General features: G+C 56.2%; 1 long non-coding RNA gene across 1 annotated transcript; it reads right to left on the bottom strand.

The window, feature by feature from the left end:
* Window positions 1-9,612: 9,612 nt before the first annotated feature.
* LOC135307697 (uncharacterized) lies at window positions 9,613-10,964 on the bottom strand. The gene is made up of 5 exons (XR_010368376.1): window positions 10,874-10,964; window positions 10,705-10,785; window positions 10,516-10,617; window positions 9,970-10,086; window positions 9,613-9,650 (listed from the first exon to the last, which is right to left on the bottom strand). It is a non-coding gene; the product is annotated as an uncharacterized LOC135307697 (long non-coding RNA).
* Window positions 10,965-11,309: the final 345 nt, after the last annotated feature.

Here is an 11,309-nt window from a genome sequence, read left to right as displayed (position 1 = left end):
TAGTGCTGAGCCCACGAGACCGCCTCAAAAGTCGACACCAGCGCCCGTGCTGCCTGCACCACCCACCCCAGTTGTCCCGCAGGTTTCGAAACTCCATCATTCACATCAAACCCTGCGAAAAGCCTGTCCTTCCGTAAAAAAAGCATAACCCTCCAGGTGACTGCAGGAGCAGTTCGGCTGGCTGTGTTCAAAATCAATATAGTTTTTAAATCACTTTGCGTATAGTCGAGAGCTTCTCCCTAGAAGTTAAAGTGCCTGCCTTCCCCCGAGCGCCCCAGCGGCGTGGGGGAGTTGGCTCCTGTAACATCTACCTCTAGTTCCCAACCCAGTAGAGATAAAAGTAGTGCCAAAAAGCAAAAAGCAGAAAAAATAACATTTACCTTACAAAAACAAGAGACACAGAGCAAAGCAAGCACTGCTCGCTTGCTCTGGAGACAAGAAACCCTCAAATCTAAAATAACAATTCCTGAGAAAACTTCTCTTCTCCAGCTGCCAGTGTGCACCAGTGCTTCTAAAAAAAAAAACATTTCGTCATTTCTACTCTCAAAACACTAGCAGCATAGTCCTACCAAGTTCTGAGCGTGCAGAGCCCGCCTCACAAGCTAGTTCTAAGCCGTTTAACTCATTTCCCTGGGCCGGGGCCATCGCCCCGTCCAGTGCTGAGTTCAAAAGCTTTGCTTTCCCCACAAGAACCTAGGCCACCATTCTGTGAGCCAAGTCTGAGTTCTCTGGTCCGCCCACCAGGACCAGAGCCACCCAAGGGTCCTAGAGACACTCTGCTGCTGCTACTCTTCTTCTAATGAAAAAAAATAATAATAATAAAGAAAAGTGGAAAGAGCTACCAGCTCAAAAGCATTGAAAAGCCAAAAATTAGCTTCAGCCCAAGTGGTTCAATGAAGGGCTGTGGCCAGGGCATTCCAGAAATTTTCTCTGAATTGTTTCATGACTGTCAATGAATTGTTTGCTAATTCTTGTTTTCTTTAGCAGTTCTTTGTTTCAGAATTCTGCAAGCCTGTTTCAGGACCAAAGGGGACTTCCAGAGATGTCAAAAAAGAACATCTTCAGTCCATGGACTCTGTCCTGAAATTCAGCTGCTTGGACTTGAAACAATGAACTTTCCTTGCATGAGTTTTTGCATTTTCTTATTTTTTAAGATTGTTTTAGTGATATGATATAATTAGATGTTTGATAAGTGAAGAATTTCCCTGAATGTTCTACAGGTGAAGAATTTCCCTGACCATTCCACATCAGCAAATGATTGAGATTTTGATTGGCAACAGATGAACCTCAAGAGGTGTTGTTCTCTCTTCTACAAAGCCCTAGTAGAAGAAATTACAAACATTGCTTTTTCTATTTAATGTAATAATTTAAAAGGGTGAGATGTTGCCATGATAATTTAGGGAAAAAGCCTCTGCTAGGACTTTTCCTGTCCTGAGGAGTTGAGAGCCTCAGGAAAGAAATGTAAACAATGGCTATCTGCTGCTGTGGAATGCCACGGGTGCATCTTCCATTAGTTCGTGTAGATTGTTTTCAACCAGTGACCAATCACAGCCACCTGTGCCAAGGCTGTGAGCAGTCACAGGTTTTAGTTATTGATTCCTATTCTATTCTTGTCTTGGTAGCTTTCTGATCTTCTTCTCTCTGTCCTTTTCGTATAGTTGTAATGTAGTATTTTAGTATAATATATAACATAATAAATCAGCCTTCTGATGAAAATGGAGTCAAGCCTCGTGTCCTCGTCCAAAGGGTCGCAGTTTAAACAAGAGAGCCTCACACTGGTTTTGCTTTCAAACTAGGAAACAAATCCATCTCTTTATTTGAACACAGGAATGGGCCATTGCCTACCGTGCAAGCAGGAGTTGGAGGGGCGGGGAGGGTGGGGTGGGGTGGGGTGTCACCTTCAGTGTTGCCTAGAGGGCAAGGCCAGGGGGCTCAGGGGCAGAGGAAGGGATGTGTTGGTCTCAGGAGGTGCTGGAAGGTGCTGGGCTGGTCCTGGGGTCCCTAGCGGAACTCGGGTTGGCTGGGATGGGACAGACGGAGAGAAAAAAAGGAATAAAGGAAGCTTGGGGAGGCCCATGGGGAGAGCAGGTGGCAGTGGGATCTACGGGGCAATAAGAGGCTTCCTCATAGACGGTTGTTCTGGGGTCCTCTTCACAGAACACTTGAGAGGGCTGTCCAGGCCCTTACTGCTGCTGGAGGAGCTGCCCACGCTGTCTGGGTGTGAGGTGCAGCCACCGTCTTCCAACTCCTGTCCCGAGGTGCTCCTGTGCAGAGAGGAGGTGGCCGAGGCCCCAGCTGGCAGTGGCACACAGGGACCCTCGTGCACAGCAGGGCCCAGAGCTGGCAAGGCTCCCCAGCACGGCTGGAGCTGCTGGCACAGCTGGGCCCAGCTGGACAGCTGCCCCTCAAGGCCCCGGCCAGCAGGGCACGGCTCTGGGCAGGGTCCCTGGCCAGGAGCGGGCCCCAGAGCGCCTCTGCCTCTCAAGGGCAATCTCGGCCCTGCTCTTTCTCCTCCCCACCTCCCTCTGCCTCTGCCCCGTCCCCCTGGGGCTGCTCTTGGCCAGGCAGCCTCAGTGGGAGCCAGCTCTGGCTGCAGCCCCAGCGGGGCCCCCAGGACAAGGCCCAGCAATTGAGAGGCCAATGGAAGTACTGGGAAGCAGCAGAAGCCTCAGCAGAGTTATTTGGACAATCATGGACTGGCCACAACCCCACTGCAGCCTCAATGGGAATGTTCCCTGTCCACGCTGGACTTTGAAGAGAAGCTGTTGGAGGGGGCAGGCAATAAAACACTCACTGTTTTCTGTTCCAGGAATACCAGATTCCAATGCAGAACAACATGAAGACAAGCTCCAAATAAAGCAGGCCTGCCAGAAACCCTAGCCAGCAGCCGGTTCCCTGACAGAAACCCCTTCCGAGGCCATCCTGGGCATTGGGAACAGGTCTTGTGGTGCCGGCTGCATCTGTGGGAGCAATGGGGACGGTGAGACCATGCTGTGCTGCACTGCTGAGCTGGCAGCACGGTGGATATGGGCAGGACGTTCTCTGTTTCCCCCAGAGCTGGGGCCTGCAGGCACCTTGCCGGCCCTGGGCACAGGCTGTGCCAGCCAACAAAGCCCAGCAGGCCGGGAGGAGAGCCCGGGGCCAGCGCAGCTGCTTGGGCAGTGGCTGCTGCCAGGGACAGGGGCCAAAGCCATCCCTGAGCAGCCACTGCCACCCCTGGCCCTCCCTGCCCCGTGACAGCAACCCCAGCCCCAGGGGACAGGCTCAGGCCCTGTCAGGACCCAGCGCAGCCCCTGCCCAGTCGGGAGCCAGGGCTGGCTCTGGCCCTGGGCTGGCGGCAGGGCTCCCGCTCGGGGCTGCTCCTGTGCCTTGGGCCTCTGGGCACTCAGGGCCAGCTCCGCAGCAGCTGCAGCGGGAGGGACGTGGCTGCACCAGTCCCGTTTCCCCGGGGCTCTGAACCAGCTCCAGAGGCCTGGAAGCCCAGGCGCCTCCAGCTTTGGCTGCTGCCGGGCCGGGCAAGGGCAGGCCCTGGGGGAAGAGCTGCTGCCACACAGCCCCGGCCAGGGCTGAGCCCGGCACAGCAATTACCTGCTGTGCCTGTGCCCATGTCTGGCATCGCCTTCCTTCCTGCAGCAGGGGCTGCCAATGAGCCACTGCTTCTCCCCGAGTGTTCCTCCTCCTGAACAGCCTTTTGGTCCATCACTTGAAAAAGGAAAAAAGGGACAACTGGATCAAATGGAAATGTTCCCCACTGGGGAGGTGGCATCTTCAGGAGGCAATGCTTGTCTAAGTCACAGGTAAAGATCAGGAAAAAGCCCAGGTAATTGGGGCTGGGCCAGTGCACTCCCTTGTGCAAACAGCTGCACCTCCTGATCTTCTCAGAGACTGGGAAATGGCAGGGGATCTCAGGCCCACAGTACAGTTGGGGCACCCTATCAGCTAATGCCAAATTCCATCCTGCAGAGGCTGGGGAGGAATTGCAGCCAGGCCAGGTTGGGAAACAGCCCTGCAGGGCGTGAAAGCAGCAGCGGGGCAGCGAGGCTGCCATGGATCCCTTCCTGCTGTGCCGGGCACGGCCTGTCCAGATGTGCAGCCAAAGGCACTGGCTGCTGAGTCCCAGGGGAAGCATGAGAGAAACGCACCCACCTTGTCCTCCGGGTGCTTCCTTCTGTGTTTGTCTCAGGAATTCATCTGAGTCATGAGACTTTTTGGCGGCAAAAACTTGGGTCTTTCCTTTTGGAGGACCTTAAGAGAAAGTAGTTCCATTTCCCAGGAATGGATCCCACAAAAGCGGGACTCAGCCTGTGGGGTCAGCAGGGACACACTACTCACCCCTGCCATGGGAGCTGGGTTGGGGCCAAGCATCCAGCCCTGGGGCTTGAGAAGTCCTCCCCGCAGACACACCTGTAACTCAACAGCCACAGAAGCTTCTGCCATCTCTGCTGATCTGCACGGGCACCACTGAGCCGCAGCAGCGGTGAGGGGATCGTGCAGGGCGAGGGCACACGCGTGCATGGTTCTGTGCTGGCACCTGCAGCGATGCCTCCCTGGCCCAGCTTTGGGCTCTGAGCTGGCAGCTCTCCCAGGGGAAAGGCCTTGACCTACCCTCAGCATCTCCCAGAGCCTCAGTCCTGGATGTGGGACCTTCACTGGCAGGTTCAGCTGCAAGGAAAGGCAGGACAGAAGAGCTCCTTTGGCACTGCAGGAGATCCTCAGGCTGCCCACAAGGCTCAGCCCCGGGGCACAGCCCTGGGCCCAGCCCCTTCCCTCTCTGCTCTTCTCTGTGGCTGCACAGAGCACACGGAAGGACACACTGGCACAGCACACGGGAGGAGGACTGAAAGATCAATGCTCCTTCCTCCCACTGACAGCGATCCTGTGGGAGCCCTCAAGCCTCCAGAAGGGAGCAGGGAAAGATTCTCAGAATCCTTCAGCCCTTACATAATGTTAAGGGAAATGGTTTATAAATGAGCTTTGGTTGCATTGATCCTGATTATTCACTAAGAAAAGGCCGAATGAAAACTTGCCCCCAGCATCCTCCAGGAACTTCAAACCATCCTTCATCAGGACTTCCTGAAAACCCATGTCACGATTCCAGTCTAAAAGGGAGCAGAGATCAGAACCATATCTGTGGCATGCTGGGATCCCCTAATGCTACAGGGAAAAGGGCACTGCAAGGGGGTCGGGTAAGGCTCTGGGACCCAGATGGGAATGGACATGGCCAAAGGTGCACAGGGGCCTGGGGAGCTCTGAGCTGGCTCCTGATCACTCTCCACACTCTTTCCCTGCCCTCAGCAACATCCCTGGGAGGGGTGGCTGGAGTAGCCCAGGGCCCTGGGGCTCTCTCCCTCAAACTCACAGAAAATCCACACTAAATCTTTGGGGAAGACCGCAGCAGGCAGTGCCACAGTTATGCCTCCCTGCTACACTCCCTCCTGCCCTCCTTCTATGGGAACAGCTCCCAGATCCCAAGGGCAAACAGCCAGGCCCTCTCAGGACACACTGGAGGCTTCCTCTCCCCCTCTGTCCTTTCCCCACCGTGGGCACCCCGTGCAGTCGCTCCCAGGTTTCAGGACATGTCTCCCATGCAGGGACCCCAGCAGGACTGCTCAGGACCCGAGTGCCCTGAGCCTGCTCGGGATAATTCCCCTGGGCTGTGCCGCTCTAGTCCAGGCTGTGCCCGCACTGCCAAGCAGCAGAGAGGGCAGCTGAAGCCTCAGCAGGGCTCAGGCCCAGAGGCACAGCAATTACCTCCTGGGCCTGTGCCTGGCATGGCCTCCCTTCCTGCAGCCGAGGCTGGCACGGAACCTCTGCTTCCTCCGGGAAATGCATCCTTCTGCACAGGCTCTCCTTTCATTTCTGGAAAATGGAAAAGAGACAGCTGGATCAGATGGAAACATTCCTCACTGGGAATGGGGAAGGTGAGGCATCACTTGTGAAAGGAATGGATAAGGATCAGAAAACAACCAGGAGTTTGGGACAACCTAAGGCTGCTTCCTTCCTCAAACAGCCCCAACATCTGATCTGCCTGGACACCAGGAAATTGCAGGGGATCTGAGGGTGGGCATGGAATGTGGTGCAACTGGGGCTGTCTGTCAGCTGATGCCAAATGCCTTCCTGCAGAGGCTGGGCAGAAGCTGCAGCCAGGCCAGGCTGGGAAACAGCCCTGCAGGGCGTGAAAGCAGCAGCGGGGCAGCGAGGCTGCCATGGATCCCTTCCTGCTGTGCCGGGCACGACGTGTCCAGATGTGCAGCCAAAGCCCCCGGCTGCTGAGTCCCAGGGGAAGCATGAGGGAAATGCACCCACCTTGCCTTCTCTGCAGACATTCCTTCAGCATTTGCCACATGATTTCTAATGGGTCCTGGAATTTCTTGCCTGCCATGTCTTTGGTCTCTCCTGTCAGAGGACCTTAAGAGAAAGTAGTTCCATTTCCCAGGAATGGATCTCCCAAAAGCACGGCTGAGCCTTTGGGGTCAGCAGGGACACACTACTCACCCCTGCCATGGGAGCTGGGCTTTTGTGCAGCATCCAAGGTAGGAGTTGGTGAGGTCGTCCCTGCAGACACGCCTGTAACACAACAGCCAGAGAAGCTACTGTCACCTGGTCCTGACCAGACAGTCAAACATTACGCCTTGGTGGGACAGTGAGAACCTACCTGCAGAATGCCCAGAGGGCTTCACAACTTCAGAGCGCCAGGCTAATGGGGAATCCTTCCCAACCTCCCAGTCTGGAAGCAAACCAAGATGACAACTGTTTCCATTGTGTGCTAGGGCTGGCTCTGGCCCTGGGCTGGCGGCAGGGCTCCCGCTCGGGGCTGCTCCTGTGCCTTGGGCCTCTGGGCACTCAGGGCCAGCTCCGCAGCAGCTGCAGCGCCAGGGACGTTGCTGCACCAGTCCCGTTTCCCCGGGGCTCTGAACCAGCTCCAGAGGCCTGGAAGCCGAGGCGCCTCCAGCTTTGGCTGCTGCCGGGCCGGGCAAGTGCAGGCCCTGGGGTAAGAGCTGCTGCCACACAGCCCCGGCCAGGGCTGAGCCCGGCACAGCAATTACCTGCTGTGCCTGTGCCCGTGTCTGGCTTTGCCTTCTTTCCGGCAGCAGGGGCTGGCACCGAAGATGGAGTGCTTCCTTCAAGAAATGCCACCTTCCACTGAAGCACTATGTCCATCTCTTGACAAAGGAAGGGAGACAGCTGCATCAGATGGAGCTGTTCCCCACTTGGGCGGTGGCATCAGAAGTAATATTTGTGAAATTTATGGAGCAGGAAAATGGCCAGATTCCAGTGGCATGATGTGAGCACTTCCACCTCCAAACAGCCACCCTTTTCCTAATCTGCAGGACTGGATATAGTGGGGGATCTCAGGGTGTGTTACAGTTTGGGCTGCCTGTCAGCTGATGCCAAATAACTTCCGGCAGAGGCTGGGCAGAAGCTGCAGCCAGGCCAGGCTGGGAAACAGCCCTGCAGGGCGTGAAAGCAGCAGCGGGGCAGCAAGGCTGCCATGGATCCCTTCCTGCTGTGCCGGGCACGGCGTGTCCAGATGTGCAGCCAAAGCCTCCGGCTGCTGAGTCCCAGGGGAAGCATGAGGGAAATGCACCCACCTTCTCTTGTCTGCAGGGGTTCCTTCAGCTCTTGCCTTATCTGTTTGGATGGTTGCAGGGACATCTTATCTGTTGTATCTTGGACTTTCCCTGTTGGAGTACCTTAGAGAAAAATATTTCCATTTCCCAGCAATGGATCCTACAAAAGCAAGGCTCAGCCTTTGAGGTCAGCAGGGACACACTACTCACCACTGCGATGGGAGCTGGGCTTGCGTATAGCATCCAAGGTAGGAGCTGGAGAAGCTGGAGAAGTCTTCCCTGTAGACACATCTGTAACACAACAGCCACAGAAGCTTCTGTCACCTGCTTCCTGCCCGCTTGTCTACAATTCTTCCTTGGTGACACACCGAGAACATACCTGCAGGAGGCTCCAAGGGCTTCAAAACTTTCTTCATCCAAGCTGATGGAGAAGCCTTCCCAGCCTCATCTAGAATGCAGCACAGATGAGAACACTTTCCTGGTGTGCTGGGATCCCCTTCTGCCACAGAGAACTGGGCACTGCCAGGGGGTCGGCTAAGGCCGTGGGAGCCAGATGTGAATAGACATGGCCAAAGGTGCACAGGGGCCTGGGGAGATCTGGGCTGGCTCCTGGTCACTCTCCACACTCTTTCCCTGCCCTCAGCAACATCCCAGGAAGGGGTGGCTGGAGCAGCACAAGGCCCTGGGGCTCTCTCCCTCAGACACAGAGGAAATCCTCCCTAAATCCCTGAGGCAAACTGCAGCAGGCAGTGCCACAGTTATGTCTTCCTACCTCCTTCTGTCCCTCCTGCCCTCCTTCTGTGGGGAAACCCCCCAGATCCCAAGGGCAATCAGCCAGGCCCTCTCAGGACACACTGGAGCCTTGCTCTCCCCCTCTGTCCTTTCCCCACCGTGGGCACCCCGTGCAGTCGCTGCCAGGTTTCAGGACATGTCTCCCATGGAGGGACCCCAGCAGGACTGCTCAGTACCCGAGTGCCCTGAGCCTGCTCGGGATAATTCCCCTGGGCTGTGCCGCTCTAGTCCAGGCTGTGCCCGCACTGCCAAGCAGCAGAGAGGGCAGCTCAAGCCTCAGCAGGGCTCAGGCCCAGAGGCACAGCAATTACCTCCTGGGCCTGTGCCTGGCATGGCCTCCCTTCCTGCAGCCGAGGCTGGCACGGAACCTCTGCTTCCTCCGGGAAATGCATCCTTCTGCACAGGCTCTCCTTTCATTTCTGGAAAATGGAAAAGAGACAGCTGGATCAGATGGAAACATTCCTCACTGGGAATGGGGAAGGTGAGGCATCACTTGTGAAAGGAATGGATAAGGATCAGAAAACAACCAGGAGTTTGGGACAACCTAAGGCTGCTTCCTTCCTCAAACAGCCCCAACATCTGATCTGCCTGGACACCAGGAAATTGCAGGGGATCTGAGGGTGGGCATGGAATGTGGTGCAACTGGGGCTGTCTGTCAGCTGATGCCAAATGCCTTCCTGCAGAGGCTGGGCAGAAGCTGCAGCCAGGCCAGGCTGGGAAACAGCCCTGCAGGGCGTGAAAGCAGCAGCGGGGCAGCGAGGCTGCCATGGATCCCTTCCTGCTGTGCCGGGCACGACGTGTCCAGATGTGCAGCCAAAGCCCCCGGCTGCTGAGTCCCAGGGGAAGCATGAGGGAAATGCACCCACCTTGCCTTCTCTGCAGACATTCCTTCAGCATTTGCCACATGATTTCTAATGGGTCCTGGAATTTCTTGCCTGCCATGTCTTTGGTCTCTCCTGTCAGAGGACCTTAAGAGAAAGTAGTTCCATTTCCCAGGAATGGATCTCCCAAAAGCACGGCTGAGCCTTTGGGGTCAGCAGGGACACACTACTCACCCCTGCCATGGGAGCTGGGCTTTTGTGCAGCATCCAAGGTAGGAGTTGGTGAGGTCGTCCCTGCAGACACGCCTGTAACACAACAGCCAGAGAAGCTACTGTCACCTGGTCCTGACCAGACAGTCAAACATTACGCCTTGGTGGGACAGTGAGAACCTACCTGCAGAATGCCCAGAGGGCTTCACAACTTCAGAGTGCCAGGCTAATGGGGAATCCTTCCCAACCTCCCAGTCTGGAAGCAAACCAAGATGACAACTGTTTCCATTGTGTGCTAGGGCTGGCTCTGGCCCTGGGCTGGCGGCAGGGCTCCCGCTCGGGGCTGCTCCTGTGCCTTGGGCCTCTGGGCACTCAGGGCCAGCTCCGCAGCAGCTGCAGCGCCAGGGACGTTGCTGCACCAGTCCCGTTTCCCCGGGGCTCTGAACCAGCTCCAGAGGCCTGGAAGCCGAGGCGCCTCCAGCTTTGGCTGCTGCCGGGCCGGGCAAGTGCAGGCCCTGGGGTAAGAGCTGCTGCCACACAGCCCCGGCCAGGGCTGAGCCCGGCACAGCAATTACCTGCTGTGCCTGTGCCCGTGTCTGGCTTTGCCTTCTTTCCGGCAGCAGGGGCTGGCACCGAAGATGGAGTGCTTCCTTCAAGAAATGCCACCTTCCACTGAAGCACTATGTCCATCTCTTGACAAAGGAAGGGAGACAGCTGCATCAGATGGAGCTGTTCCCCACTTGGGCGGTGGCATCAGAAGTAATATTTGTGAAATTTATGGAGCAGGAAAATGGCCAGATTCCAGTGGCATGATGTGAGCACTTCCACCTCCAAACAGCCACCCTTTTCCTAATCTGCAGGACTGGATATAGTGGGGGATCTCAGGGTGTGTTACAGTTTGGGCTGCCTGTCAGCTGATGCCAAATAACTTCCGGCAGAGGCTGGGCAGAAGCTGCAGCCAGGCCAGGCTGGGAAACAGCCCTGCAGGGCGTGAAAGCAGCAGCGGGGCAGCAAGGCTGCCATGGATCCCTTCCTGCTGTGCCGGGCACGGCGTGTCCAGATGTGCAGCCAAAGCCTCCGGCTGCTGAGTCCCAGGGGAAGCATGAGGGAAATGCACCCACCTTCTCTTGTCTGCAGGGGTTCCTTCAGCTCTTGCCTTATCTGTTTGGATGGTTGCAGGGACATCTTATCTGTTGTATCTTGGACTTTCCCTGTTGGAGTACCTTAGAGAAAAATATTTCCATTTCCCAGCAATGGATCCTACAAAAGCAAGGCTCAGCCTTTGAGGTCAGCAGGGACACACTACTCACCACTGCGATGGGAGCTGGGCTTGCGTATAGCATCCAAGGTAGGAGCTGGAGAAGCTGGAGAAGTCTTCCCTGTAGACACATCTGTAACACAACAGCCACAGAAGCTTCTGTCACCTGCTTCCTGCCCGCTTGTCTACAATTCTTCCTTGGTGACACACCGAGAACATACCTGCAGGAGGCTCCAAGGGCTTCAAAACTTTCTTCATCCAAGCTGATGGAGAAGCCTTCCCAGCCTCATCTAGAATGCAGCACAGATGAGAACACTTTCCTGGTGTGCTGGGATCCCCTTCTGCCACAGAGAACTGGGCACTGCCAGGGGGTCGGCTAAGGCCGTGGGAGCCAGATGTGAATAGACATGGCCAAAGGTGCACAGGGGCCTGGGGAGATCTGGGCTGGCTCCTGGTCACTCTCCACACTCTTTCCCTGCCCTCAGCAACATCCCAGGAAGGGGTGGCTGGAGCAGCACAAGGCCCTGGGGCTCTCTCCCTCAGACACAGAGGAAATCCTCCCTAAATCCCTGAGGCAAACTGCAGCAGGCAGTGCCACAGTTATGTCTTCCTACCTCCTTCTGTCCCTCCTGCCCTCCTTCTGTGGGGAAACCCCCC

Source organism: Passer domesticus, chromosome 9 (assembly GCF_036417665.1).
Source record: "Passer domesticus isolate bPasDom1 chromosome 9, bPasDom1.hap1, whole genome shotgun sequence".
Taxonomy (NCBI): domain Eukaryota; kingdom Metazoa; phylum Chordata; class Aves; order Passeriformes; family Passeridae; genus Passer; species Passer domesticus.
This window is presented reverse-complemented; position numbering and strand designations above follow the sequence as displayed.